The sequence below is a fragment of the Callithrix jacchus genome, chromosome 16, assembly GCF_049354715.1.
Source record: "Callithrix jacchus isolate 240 chromosome 16, calJac240_pri, whole genome shotgun sequence".
Lineage (NCBI taxonomy): Eukaryota > Metazoa > Chordata > Mammalia > Primates > Cebidae > Callithrix > Callithrix jacchus.
Window position 1 is genome coordinate 17,655,922 of NC_133517.1, and position 15,210 is coordinate 17,671,131.

At 39.9% G+C, this 15,210-nt stretch overlaps 1 protein-coding gene and 1 non-coding gene across 29 annotated transcripts in view; one reads left to right on the forward strand and one right to left on the reverse strand.

The window, feature by feature from the left end:
- The window catches only part of ASPH (aspartate beta-hydroxylase), a 228,804-nt gene that overhangs the window by 98,703 nt on the left and 114,891 nt on the right, over positions 1 to 15,210 (reverse strand). The window lies entirely within an intron of this gene.
- LOC118148644 (U6 spliceosomal RNA) lies at positions 6,078 to 6,184 on the forward strand. The gene has a single exon (XR_004735565.1). It is a non-coding gene; the product is annotated as a U6 spliceosomal RNA (small nuclear RNA).

A 15,210-nucleotide genomic window follows, 5' to 3' on the forward strand; every position in this document is an offset into this window, starting at 1 on the left:
GTGTGCCATCTGGATGCATAAGGATCACCCTCCCCACCCCGGCTCAATGCAGCCTGCACTCATGCACACTGTCAGGCAGTGTGAGAAAAAGCCTGTCCTACCTGGTGCCACTCCTGCTATTCCCTGTGCATTTTGTCTGGGAACCTGGAGATTGGCTCACCCGGCCAGCCACTGCCAATGCTTACGCACATGATCCAGGGGCCAAGAAATTGACCCACTCCATCTGCTACCACTGGCACCTGTGCTTCCCTTCCAGGTGTCTAAGGATGAGTCCAGCCAGGCTGCCACCACTACTGCAAGCAACCAGTTGTACCACCTACCTGGGGATCTAGGTACTTGCACACGACACTTGAGAGCCCAAGGGTTGACCTGTCACTGCTACTGCCACAGTCAGTAGCACGCATGCTGCCACAGCCAATACTATACATGCTGACATGCCTGCCCACTGCAGCCATGCTGGCAGCCAAACAAGCCTTCTGAAGGCCAAAAGGGCAGCTTGCCTGGACACGCTACCACCAGTGCCCAAGTACACTGCCCAGGGGCTCACAGACTGGCATACCCAAGGACCAGCTCACCTGACATCCCAACCCCCAGCAGAACCTAACCACGGCCTCCACTAAAATTTACAGCCTAAACCACTAAGGAAATCACAGACACAACTGAAGCTGAAGACAGCTGGGGAAATCATATCGAGACTACACTACTGTGCCCGTCCAGAATCAAAGACAAAGTACCCTACACAGCCAGCATTATAGATATTTCTACAGGAAAAAAGTCTTTCCTATGAAAACCAATTCATAATATTGGAAGAAGGGACTGTTATACCAAATATGCGGATATCAAAGGTAAGGACAAATGAAGATAAAAAAGGGAAGACGATAAGATGTCCAAGGGAACACAGTAATTTTCCGGCAACAGCTTCTGATGAAAAGGAAATTGTGAAATATCAGAAAAAGAATCAGAAGAATCATACTAAAGAAATTCAGTGACATATAAGAGAACAGAGATAATACAGAAAAATTAAGAAAATAATTTATGATCTGAAAAAAAAATTCAATTGAGAGATAGGCATCATTTAAAAGAACCAAACCTGGGACTAAATAATTCAATTAGTGAAATCAAAAATAAAATGAAGACTATCAACAATAGACTAGGTTGAGCAGAAAAAATATATATATAAGAACCAGAGGACAGATAACTTGAAATAATCCAGTCAGAATAAAATAAAAGAGCAAAAAAGAATGAAGAGCCTGGCACAGTGGCTCATGCCTGTAATCCCAGCACTTTGGGAGACTGAGGCACGTGGGTTGCTTGAGATCAGTGTGGGCAATATGATAAAACCCCATCTCTACCAAATGAATAAAGAATGAAGAAAGCGTACATGATATATGTGACAACATAAATCAACCAAAGAACCAAACGTCATAATTTACGGATATGAACAAAGGCAAAAAAAACTTATGTAATGAAATAATAGCTTTCAAACTTCTCAAAGCCTGCAAGAAATATACACATCCAAATAGAGGAAGCTCAAAGATCCCCAAAAAAGTTCAACCAGGCCGGGCACGGTGGCTCAAGCCTGTAATCCCAGCACTTTGGGAGGCCGAGGCAGGTGGATCACGAGGTCAACAGATCGAAACCATCCTGGTCAACATGGTGAAACCCCGTCTCTACTAAAAATTACAAAAAGTTAGCTGGGCACGGTGGCGCGTGCCTGTAATCCCAGCTACTCAGGAGGCTGAGGCAGGAGAAATTGCCGAGATTGCGCCATTGCACTCCAGCCTGGGTAACAAGAGCGAAACTCCATCTCAAAAAAAAAAAAAAAAAAAAAAGTTCAACCAAAAAGGTCTTCTCCAAGTTACATTAAACTGTCAAAAGTCAAAGCCAAAGAGAAAATTATAAAACAGCAAAAGAATCAAGTCACATAAAATGGATTTCCCATTACAATAAAAGCAGATTCCTCAGCAGAAACCTTTCAGGCCAGAAGAGAATGGAATGACATTTTCAAAGAGTTAAAAGAAAAAAAAAAATGCCTATATACTACATATACTACATCCAGCAAAGCTACCCCTCAACAATGGAGGAGAAATAGTCTTTCTTAAACAAACAAAAACTGAGAGAATTCATCACCATTAAGTCAGCCCTGCAGGAAATGCTTAAGGGATTCCTATATCTGGAAGGAAAAGGACAATATCAGCCGTCATGAAAACATACCAAACGATAAACAAAGGATAAAACTTACTAGTAGAGCAGACACACAAATGAGAAAACAAGAGTCAAATGCTACCACTACAGAAAACTACCAAACTGCATGACAAACAATAGAGGATAAAGGAACAAAAGATATACAAAAAACAAAAACAAGAAAACAATTAAAATGACAGGAATAAGTCCTCACCTATCAGTAGTTCTCACTCATAAGTGGGAGTTGAACAATGAGAACACATGGACACAGGGAGGGCAATATCACACACGGGGGCCTGTTGGGAGGTGGGGGGCTAGGGGAGGGACAGCATTAGGAGAAATACCTAATGTAGATAATGGGTTGATGGGTGCAGTGAACCACCATGGCATGTATATACCTATGTAACAAAACTGCATGTTCTGTACATGTATCTCAGAACTTAAAAGTATAATTAAAAAAAACATAAAAATAGTAACCTTGAATGTAAACAAATGAAATTCTTACTTAAAAGATATAATTTGGATAAAAAATTCGTAGAAACATACCATAACTATATGCTGGCTATAAGAAACTGACTTCACCTGAAACACATATAAACTGTAAGTGAAAAGAGGAAAAGATATGCATGCAAATAGAAAGCAAAAGTGAGCAGGAGTAGCTATTTTATTATTAGATAAAACAAATTTTACATGAAAAACTATAAAAAGAGACAAAGAATGTCATTATATAATGATAAAGGGATCAATTCTGCAACAGGACATAACAGTTCCAAATATATATGCATCCATTGGAATATAAAATTCCAAATATATATCCATCCATTGGAATATAAAACAAATACGATAATATCTAAAGGAAGAGACGGACTCTAATACAATAATGGTTGGAAAGTTCAACAGCCCAGTCTTAGTATTCAACAGATGGGTGAGACAGAAAACCAACAAAATAAACATTGGATTTAAATTGCACTTTTAGATTAAATGGACTTAGCAGACATTTACCAAGCATCATATCCAGCAGCTACAGAATACACACTCTTCTTGTCAAGACATGGAACATTCTATAGGATAGACCACATGTTAGGTCACAGAAGATGTCCTGACAAATTTTTAAAAATCAAAATCATATCAGGTGTCTTCTCAGAACACAACGAAATAAAAACAAAAATGCAGTAAGAAGAGAAACTTTGGAAATTTAACAAATATATGGACACTAAACAACATGCTCCAGAATGACCAGAGTCAATAAAAGTATTAAGGAGAAAATATAAACTACTTGAAGCAAATGAAACAGAAACATAACATACCCACAACCCATGAGATATAGCAGTGCTAAGGGGAAGTTTATAGTACTAAACATCTACATGAAAAAAGTAGAAAGATTTCAGATAAACAACCTAATGACACACCTCAAAGAACTAGAAAATTAAAAAAAAAAAAAAAAAAGCCAAACAAACTAATAGAAAGAAACAAAGGATAAAGATCAGGGAAAAACTAAACGAAATAGAAACAAAAAAAATTCACAAAAGATCAATGAAATGAAAAGTTGGTTTTTTGAAAAAAAAAAAAAAAAAAACAAAATTGATAAACTTCTAGCTAGAATGACTAAGAAAAAAAGGAGAGAAGACCCAAATAAATAAAATCAGAAATACAAATGAGACATTTTAATTGATGTCACAGAACTACAAAGGATCATCAGAGACTATTATAAACAATCACACACTAACAGACTGAAAAACCTAGAGGAAATGGATACATTCCTAAACACAAAGGAAAAAATAGAAACCCTGAACAGACCCATAACAAGTAATGAGAGTGAATCAGAAATCTCTCAACAAAGAAAAGCCTAGGACCAAAGAGCTTTACTGTTGAATTTCACCAAACTTTTAAAGAAGAACTAACACCCAGTCTCAAACTATTCCAAAAGAGGAGGGAATTCTTCCTAACTCATTTTACCAGGATAGCATTGCCCTGATACCGAAACCAAACAGGACACAACAACAACAAAACTACAGGCTGATATTCCTGATAAACATAGACATGAAAATCCCTAATAAAATATTAGCAAATTGAATCCAATAACACATCTAGAACACAAGAGGCCGGCCGGGCGCAGTGGCTCACGCCTATAATCCCAGCAATTTGGGAGGCCGAGGCGGGTGGATCACGAGGTCAAGAGACTGAGATCATCCTGTTCAACAAGGTGAAACCCCGTCTCTACTAAAATACAAAAATTAGCTCGGCATGGTGGTGCGCGCCTGTAATCCCAGCTACTTGGGAGGCTGAGGCAGGAGAATTGCTTGAACCCAGAAGGCGGAGGTTGCGGTGAGCCGAGATCCTGCCATTGCACTCCAGTCTGGGTAACAAGAGTGAAACTCCATCTCAAAAAAAAAAAAAAAAAAAAAAAAACAGGCCATAATCAACTAATTTATCCCATGGATGCAACGATGGTTCAACATATGCAAATTAAAAAAAGACATCACTAGAAGGACAAAAACCACATGATCATCTCAATAGTTGCAGAAAAGGCATTTGATAAAATACAACACCCTTCTGAGAAAATTAGGCATAGAAGGAACAAACCTCAACACAATAAAGTCCATGCATGACAAACCCACAGCTAACATCAGTGAGTGGGGAAAAGCAGAAAGCCTTTCCTCTAAGAACTGGAATAAGACAAAGGTGTTTACTTTCACTACTCTCGTTTAACATAGTATTGGCGGTCCAAGCCAGAGCAAAAGAGAAGAGAAAGAAATAAAAGGCACCCAGATTGGAAAAGAGGAAGTCAAAGTGTCCTGTTTGCAGATAACATGATCTTATGTAGAGAAAAATCTAAAGACTCTACCAGAGAATGTTCAGACTTGGTAAGCAAATTCAGTAAAGTTACAAAAAACAAAATCAACCATGCAAAAATAAGTAGCATTTCTATACACCATAACAAACTAGCTGAAAAAAATTCAAGAAAACAATCTCATTTACAACAGATACAAAAAATACCTAAGAATAAATTTAGCCAAGAAGGTAAAGAGGAAAACTGGAACAAAGAAGAAAATGTGAAAAATCGAAAACATACAGCAAGATGATAGATCTAAATCTAATCATAGCAATAATCACATTAAATATAAATACTTCCAATTAGATGCCAAAGAATTTCAGCTTGGATAAAAAAAAGCCAGCTATGTGGTAACTTCAATAAATACGCTTCAAATATAAAGACGCAAATAAGTTAAAAGCAAATGACTGAGAAATGGCATGTTATTCTAATAAAAGATTAATGAAAAAGAGCTTAAGTGCCTGCCTGAATATTATTTCAGGCCAAATAATATTCTCAATGATAAAGGGTATTATTTCATAATGATAAAGCAGTCAATTCATTAAGAGAACATAATAATCTAAAAGTGTACTCCCCTAGTTACAGAACTCTAAAATCCATGAAACAAAACCTGACAGAACTTTAAAGAGAGTAGAAAAACCTACAATTCCAGCAGAGGCTTTGGTAGCCCTCCCTCAGTAACTAATAGGACAAGTAGAGAGAACATCAGCGAGGATATAGAAGGTCTGAACAATGGTATGAAGCAACTTGACCTAAATGACATTTCTAGACGCCCTGCAACAATAGCAAAATACAAACCTTTGCAAGTGCATATGGAATAGTCCAGCTTTCCACCTTATGAAAGTAGAAAAGGAAGAGCAAATTAAACCTAAAGTAAGTGGAAGAAAGGAAATAATAAAGATCAGAGTACATATTGATAACTTGGAAGGAAAATACCACAAAAAGATAAAGAGAGAGAAGATACAAATAAACATAGCCAACATCATGAATGAGTCAGGTGACATCTCAATCATCATTACAGATTCTGTAATTATTAAACGAATAATTAAGAAATATCATAGTGCTCGCTTCGGCAGCACATATACTAAAATTGGAACGATACAGAGAAGATTAGCATGGCCCCTGCACAAGGATGACACGCAAATTCATGAAGCAATCCATAAAAAAAAGATATATTATAAACAATGTTATGTCAATTAACTCAACAAATTAGAGGAAATGAACACAATTCTTGAAAGACACAAGCTACCAATGGTTACTCAAAAAACAAAACAAATAACCTGAATATCATGCATCAATCAAATAAATTAATCTTATGGTTAAAAACTTTTTCACAGAAAGAATTCTAGGCCCAATCATCTTCGTTAGTGAATTCTACCAAACGTTTAGCAAAGAAATAATACATAAATTCTTAAAGAGAAGGGGTTGTTTCCCAACTCCTTCTGTGAGGTCTGCATTACTATGAAACCAAAATCGGATAAATCTATTACATGAAAAGAAAACTACTGAGAGGGGACTCAAGATGGCGCTGTGAGAACAACCCAGGATTGGAGCCCGCGTTGAATTCGCAAACGGTGAGTCAGTGCTGCATTTCCAGACTGATCTTTGTTGCCCACAGAACGGGGAAACTCCCAAGTATAAAAAGACACGGGACGCCAGGCAGTAGGTCTGCCTGGCGAAGCCGGCAGCCGGGGCGGCGGCGGCCGGCCCTACCCAGCAATCCCCACAGGGCGCGCTTGTCCGGGTGCCTTGTTGAACCGGCAACGTGAGACTTGAGAGGGCTGGACTTGAGACTGAACGAGACTTGCACAGTAGCCCAGCCCAGGGGATTGCAGGGACAGATCGTTTGGGATACCCAGTGGGACGAACAAAACCGCGATTTCAAAATATCCCGGGCAGACGGTCCGAGACGCTCTGTGGGGGAGGGGCGTCCACCACTACGGAGGCAACCTGCCCCAACTGATATACACGCCCACTGCTGAGGAGCCAGCCGTTGCCGAGGCAACCCGCCCCAACTGAGATACACGCCCACTGCTGACGCAGCCAGCCGTTGCCGAGGCAACCCGTCCCTACTGAGATACACGCCCACTGCTGACGCAGCCTGCCGTTGCTGAGGCAACACGCTACTACGAAGAGACTCCACCGCAGGGCGTGGCGGAGACCACAGCAGAGCTGGCAGGAACAGCGCGAATCACACAACAGCAGGGCGGAGCCTCGGCAGCCAAACAGTGGCTAGTCTGACTTCTAGCTGGGTAGGACACCTGATCGGACATCCAAAAATAAAGCCCAAACCCCTCTACACAGAGCATTTGAGAAAAAAAAAAAGGGTTGTTTAATGAGCTGTGTTGCAGCAGAATCAAACATAGCAGCCTAACAGCCCTGAATGAACAACAGAGTGCACAGCTCAGCAATTAAACCCCTATAAAGTACAAACTGTCTCCTCAAGCAGCTCCCTGACCCCTCTATATCCAAAAGACTGTCATTAGGCAGGCATCATCCTGGGACAAAGAGAGCAGAAAAAGAAACTGGTAGCATCCCTCGCTGTGCCACGGCTACTAGAGGTGCACCCCAGACAAGCAGGGTCTGGAGCGGACCTCAACAGTCGTACAGCGAAGGGGCTAGACTGGTAGAAGGAAAACCAAGCAACAGAAATACTTCATCATCAACATTCTGGGTGTCCACTCAGAGACCCAAACAAAAAGTCAGCAACTACGCAGACGACCAGCGGACAAATCCACAAAGATGGGAAGAAACCAGCGCAAAAAGGAGGAAAACACCCGAAACCAGAACACATCACCTCCTAGAAAGGACCAAAACTCCTCACCAGCAAGGGAACAAAGCTGGACGGAGAATGACTGTGACGAAATGACGGAATTAGACTTCAGAAGATGGATAATGAGAAACTTTTGTGAGCTAAAAGATCATGTATTAAATCAATGCAAAGAAACTAAGAACCTTGAAAAAAGATTTGAAAAAAGATTCGAGGAAATGATAACAAGAATGGATACCTTAGAGAGGAATATGAATGAATTAAAGGAGCTGAAAAACACAATTCGAGAACTTCGCGAAGCAAACGCAAGTTTCAATAGCCGAATTGACCAAGCAGAAGAAAGAATATCTGAAGTCGAAGACCAACTCAATGAAATAAAACGAGAAACCAAGATCAGAGAAAAAAGCGCAAAAAGGAATGAACAAAGTCTCCAAGAAATGTGGGACTATGTGAAAAGACCTAACCTACGTTTGATAGGTGTACCAGAAGGGGACGAAGAGAATGAATCCCAGCTGGAAAATACTCTTCAGGACATCATCCAGGAAAATTTCCCCCACCTAGCAAGACAAGCCAACACTCAATTGCAGGAAATACAGAGAACACCACAAAGATATTCCGCAAGAAGAGCAACCCCAAGGCACATAATCGTCAGATTCAACAGGGTTGAAATAAAGGAGAGAATACTAAGGGCAGCCAGAGAGAAAGGTCAGGTCGCCCACAAAGGGAAGCCCATCAGACTCACAGCAGATCTCTCGGCAGAAACACTACAAGCCAGAAGAGAGTGGGGGCCAATATTCAACATTCTTAAAGAAAAGAACTTTCAACCCAGAATTTCATATCCAGCCAAACTGAGCTTCAGAAGTGAAGGAAGAATAAAATCCTTTGCGAACAAGCAAGTACTCAGAGATTTTGTCACCACCAGGCCTGCTTTACAAGAGCTCCTAAAAGAGGCACTACACATAGAAAGGATCAATCAGTACCAGCCATTCCAAAATCACATTGAATGCTAAAGAGCTTCAACATAAGGAAGAATCTACAACAACTAACAGGCAAAACAGCCACTTAGAATCAAAATGGCAGTATCAAATTCACACATAACAATATTAACCCTAAATGTAAATGGACTAAATGCACCAATCAAAAGACACAGACTGGCAAATTGGATAAAAATCCAAAACCCATCAGTGTGCTGTATCCAGGAAACCCATCTCACATGCAAGGATACACAAAGGCTCAAAATAAAGGGATGGAGGAAGATTTACCAAGCTAATGGAAAGCAAAAAAAAGCAGGAGTTGCAATTCTCATCTCTGATAAAATAGACTTTAAAGCAACAAAGATCAAAAGAGACAAAGAAGGCCATTACATAATGGTAAAAGGATCGATACAACAAGAAGAGCTAACGATCCTAAACATATATGGACCCAACACAGGAGCACCCAGATACATAAGGCAAGTTCTTAATGACTTACAGAAGGACTTAGACTCCCACACAATAATAGTGGGAGACTTTAACACTCCACTGTCAATACTAGACAGATCAACCAGACAGAAAATCAACAAGGATACCCAGGACTTGAACTCAGACCTGGAGCAAGCAAACCTGGTGGACATTTACAGAACTCTCCACCCCAAATCCACAGAATACACATTCTTCTCAGCACCACATCACACCTACTCTAAAATTGACCACATAATTGGAAGTAAAGCACTGCTCAACAAATGCAAAACAACTGAAATCATAACAAACAGCCTCTCAGACCATAGTGCAATCAAGTTAGAACTCAGAATTCAGAAACCGACCCAGAACCGCACAGCTTCATGGAAACTGAACAACTGGCTCTTGAATGTTGACTGGGTAAACAACGAAATGAAGACAGAACTAAAGAAGTTCTTCGAAACCAATGAGAATGAAGACACAACGTGCCAGAACCTCTGGGACACATTTAAAGCAGTCTCTAGAGGAAAGTATATAGCAGTAAGTGCCCATATGAGGAGAATGGAGAGATCCAAAATTGACACCCTATCGTCAAAATTGAAAGAGCTAGAGGAGCAAGATCAAAAAAACTCAAAACCCAGCAGAAGACAAGAAATTACTAAGATCAGAGCTGAGCTGAAGGAGATTGAGACACGAAAAACCCTTCAAAAAATCAATAAATCCAAGAGCTGGTTTTTTGAAAAGATCAACAAAATAGACAGACCACTAGCCAGATTGATTAAAAATAAAAGAGAGAACAACCAAATAGATGCAATAAAAAATGATAAAGGGGAAATCACCACAGATTCCACAGAAATTCAAACCATCATCAGAGAATATTACAAACAACTCTATGCACATAAACTAGTAAACCTGGAAGAAATGGATAAATTCCTGGACTCCTGTGTCCTCCCAAGCCTAAACCAGGAGGAAGCTGAAACTATGAATAGACCAATAACAAGGTCTGAAGTTGAGGCAGCAATTAAGAGCCTACCTCACAAAAAAAGTCCAGGTCCAGATGGGTTCACAGCCGAATTCTACCAGACACACAAGGAGGAGCTGGTACCATTCCTTCTAAAACTATTTCAAACAATCCAAAAAGAGGGAATCCTTCCCAAATCATTTTATGAGACCAACATCATCCTGATACCAAAACCCGGCAGAGACCCAACGAGAAAAGAAAACTTCAGGCCAATATCCATGATGAACATAGATGCAAAAATCTTCAATAAAATATTGGCAAGCCGATTGCAACAGCAAATCAAAAAACTTATTCATCATGATCAAGTAGGATTCATCCCAGGGATGCAAGGCTGGTTCAACATACGCAAGTCTATCAACGTAATTCACCACATAAACAGAACCAAAAACAAAAACCACATGATTATCTCAATTGACGCAGAGAAGGCATTTGACAAAATTCAACAGCCCTTTATGCTAAAAACCCTCAATAAACTCGGTAACGATGGAACGTATCTCAAAGTAATAAAAGCTATTTATGACAAACCAACAGCCAATATCATACTGAATGGGCAAAAACTGGAAGCATTCCCTTTGAAATCTGGCACTAGACAAGGATGCCCTCTCTCACCACTCCTATTCAATATAGTACTGGAAGTTCTAGCCAGAGCAATCAGGCAAGAAAAAGAAATAAAGGGTATTCAAATAGGAAAGGTGGAAGCCAAATTGTCTCTATTTGCAGACGACATGATAGTATACCTAGAAGACCCCATCGCCTCAGCCCAAAAACTCCTGAAACTGATAAACAACTTCAGCAAAGTCTCAGGATATAAAATCAATGTGCAAAAATCACAAGCATTCGTCTACACCAATAACAGACTTAAAGAAAGCCAAATCAAGAGCGAACTGCCATTCGCAATTGCTACAAAAAGAATAAAATACCTTGGAATACAACTCACAAGGTACGTAAGGGACCTCTTCAAGGAGAACTACAAACCACTGCTCAACGAAATCAGAGAGGACACAAACAGATGGAGAAACATTCCATGTTCATGGTTAGGAAGAATTAATATCGTGAAAATGGCTATACTGCCCAAAGTAATTTACAGAATCAACGCTATCCCCATCAAGCTACCATTGACTTTCTTCACAGAACTGGAAAAAACCACCATGAACTTCATATGGAACCAAAAGAGAGCCCGCATAGCCAAGTCAATTCTAAGCAAAAAGAACACAGCGGGGGGCATCACACTACCGGATTTCAAACTATACTACAAGGCTACAGTAATCAAAACAGCATGGTACTGGTACCAAAACAGAGATATAGACCAATGGAACAAAACAGAGGCACCGGAGGCAACACAACATACATACAACTATACAATCTTTGATAAACCTGACAAAAACAAGCAATGGGGCAAGGATTCCATGTTTAACAAATGGTGTTGGGAAAACTGGCTAGCCATGTGCAGAAAGCAGAAACCGGACCCCTTCCTGACACCTTACACTAAAATTAACTCCAGATGGATTAAAGACTTAAACATAAGACCTGGCACCATAAAAACCCTAGAAGGAAATCTAGGCAAAACTATCCAGGACATAGGAGTAGGCAAGGACTTCATGAACAAAACACCAAGAGCATTGGCAACAAAAGCCAAAATAGACAAATGGGACCTAATGAAACTCCACAGCTTCTGCACGGCAAAAGAAACAGTCACTAGAGTGGATCGGCAACCAACAGAATGGGAAAAAGTTTTCGCAGTCTACCCATCTGACAAAGGGCTGATATCCAGAATTTACAAACAACTCAAGCAGATTTACAGGAAAAAAACAAACAAGCCCATTCAAAAGTGGGCAAAGGATATGAACAGATACTTTACGAAAGAAGACATATATGAGGCCAACAATCATATGAAAAAATGCTCATCGTCACTGGTCATCAGAGAGATGCAAATCAAAACCACATTGAGATACCATCTCACGCCAGTTAGAATGGCAATCATTAAAAAATCTGGAGACAACAGATGCTGGAGAGGATGTGGAGAAAAAGGAACACTTTTACACTATTGGTGGGAGTGTAAATTAGTTCAACCATTGTGGAAGACAGTGTGGCGATTCCTCAAGGCCTTAGAAATAGAAATTCCATTTGACCCAGCAATCCCATTACTGGGTATATATCCAAAAGACTATAAATCGTTCTACTATAAGGACACATGTACACGAATGTTCATTGCAGCACTGTTTACAATAGCAAAGACCTGGAATCAACCCAAATGCCCATTGATAATAGACTGGATTGGAAAAATGTGGCACATATACACCATGGAATATTATGCAGCAATCAGAAATGATGAGTTCGTGTCGTTTGTAGGGACATGGATGAATCTGGAAAACATCATCCTCAGCAAACTGACACAAGAACAGAAAATGAAACACCGCATATTCTCACTCATAGGTGGGTGATGAAAAATGAGAACACATGGACACAGGGAGGGGAGTACTAAACACTGGGGTCTATTGGGGGGAAAAGGGGAGGGCCAGTGGGAGGGGGAGGTGGGGAGGGATAGCCTGGGGAGAAATGCCAAATGTGGGTGAAGGGGAGAAGAAAAGCAAAGCACACTGCCATGTGTGTACCTACGCAACTGTCTTGCATGCTCTGCTCATGTACCCCAAAACCTATAATCCAATAAAAAATTAAAAAAAAAAAAACAAAGAAAACTACTAACTGGTATCCTTCATGAACATAAAAAAATTCTTTTCAAAATTTTAGCAAATCACATCCAAAAAGATAAATAAGGAATCATGGGTTTCAGCTCAGAAATGTATTAATGTACAGCTGTTTTAACTTCTCGAATTAGTGCAATTTATATTAATACAATAAAAGTGAAAAAACATATGATCATTTAAAAAAAAAAAAAGCAGCCTTTGACAAAATCCAAAAACAATTCATGAAAAGAAAAAAAAAACCAACTTTAAGCGGTATAGACATAGAAGGAAACTTCCTCAATCTAATAATGAGGATCTTTGAAACATCTAGAGCTAACATAATATTAAACAGTAACAGACTGAATTCCACCCTCTCCAGCCCCCAAGATCAGGAAAAAGACAAAGATGTCCATGCATAACTTCTCCTCAGCATTTTACTGGAGTTTCCAACCGCTGAATCTGGGAAATGTAAACTAATGCATAGGGATCTTAAGTGGATCAGTGGCTGCCTTGAGTTAGGGAGGGGCAGAGAGGAAGAACATCCAGGAGAGGTCACAGAGCAGCACCAGGAAACTTGGGATCACTGGATATGGTCATTATCTTGATTATGGTGAGGGTTTTACAGTTTCATATGTGTCAAGACTTATCAAACTGTGTATGCTTTTAGGTGAAGTCTATTGTATAGTAACTATATCTCAATGAATTTGTTATAATAAACATAAAGAAACATGACCCCAATACCATTATTATACATAAAAACAAATTCACGGCCGGCCACGGTGGCTCATGCCTGTAATCCCAGCACTCTGGGAGGCAAAAGCGGGCAGATCACTTGGGGTCAGGAGTTCCAGACCAGCCTGGCCAAGATGGTGAAACCTTGTCTCTACTAAAAATGCAAAAATTATCCAGATATGGTGGTGGATGCCTATAATCCCAGCTACTTGGGAGGCTGAGGTAGGAGAATCACTTGAGCCTGGGAGGCAGAGGTTGCAATGAGCCAAGAGAGATTGGGTCCACTGCACTCCAGCCTGGGCAACAGTGTGAGACTCACTTTAAAAAAAAAAAAAAAAAAGAAAGAAAGAAAGAAAAAAAAAAGAAATTCACAATAAATTCTGAGTATCATAGTTGGATACTTTTACTGAATAATCAGTGTTTACATTTCCCTGATTGTCTTTAGAATTTATGTTTTTAGAGTTTGTTTAACTTGAAATGGGACCTAAACAAGGTTCAAAGAGAGCAATTGGTTTTGTGTGAAACAAATTGGAATTTCCTGCAGAATACTGTGAGATATAAATTGTCCATTAGCAAATACTGAATAGAAGAGGACCAAAAACATTTTAGGACATCCATAACTACTGCTACATAGAAAAAAAAAAATCCAATCTGAAATATGACAATCTGCTCTGACCTGTTTGTCTAAATTTCTCCATCGCATTAGTTTGCTTATTGGATTCTCCAGAACACGATGTGTGACAGTTTTCAAACCATTTTGACATGTATTTATTGAGTGCCTCACGGGCATTATGCTAACTAGTGTGGGGACACAAAGATAAACAAGACAATCCTTATCCTCAAGTACTCTACACATTAGAAAGTGGTGGGGGGGGGAAGTACATTAATGACTAGAATACAAGGTTGAAAATTATCAGGGAAAGTACGAATTACAAAGTGCTCTGGGAACACAAAGAAGCAAAGGATTAGCACTAATTGGAAAAACAAGGAAAGAATTAAAGGAATGACAGAACATTAATACTGACTCTTGAGGCACACATCTAATTTGGAATGAGGTACAGACAGGGAAAAACATCTCAAAGGAAGGGGAAAGTATGTAGGTATAAATGTGAAAGAGGTATGTTCAGGCATTTGTAAAAAATCTTTTGGAATTCTATAAGGTGCGGGGACATGGACAGTTAGGGCCAAGGCTATACAGGTGGCTTACAGCAAGATTATGGGGTCTCTTGAACAAATTTGTGATGAATTTTAACTTTGCTCCACTGACAATGTAGTATCACTCAGCTTCAATGAGTGAGTGTATGAATCCTGTCTTTCAGGAATTTTCTCTTTTTTTTTTTGGAGACAGTCTCATTCCTTCGCCAGGTGCCAGGCTGGAGTGCAGTGGTGCGATCTCGGCTCACTGCAACCTCTGCCTCTCAGGTTCAAGCAATTCTCCTGCCTCAGCCTCCCGAGTAGCTGGGACTACAGGCGTGTGCCACCACGCCCAGCTAAATTTTTGTATTTTTTTAGTAGAGACGGGGTTTCACCATGTTGGTCAGGATGGTCTC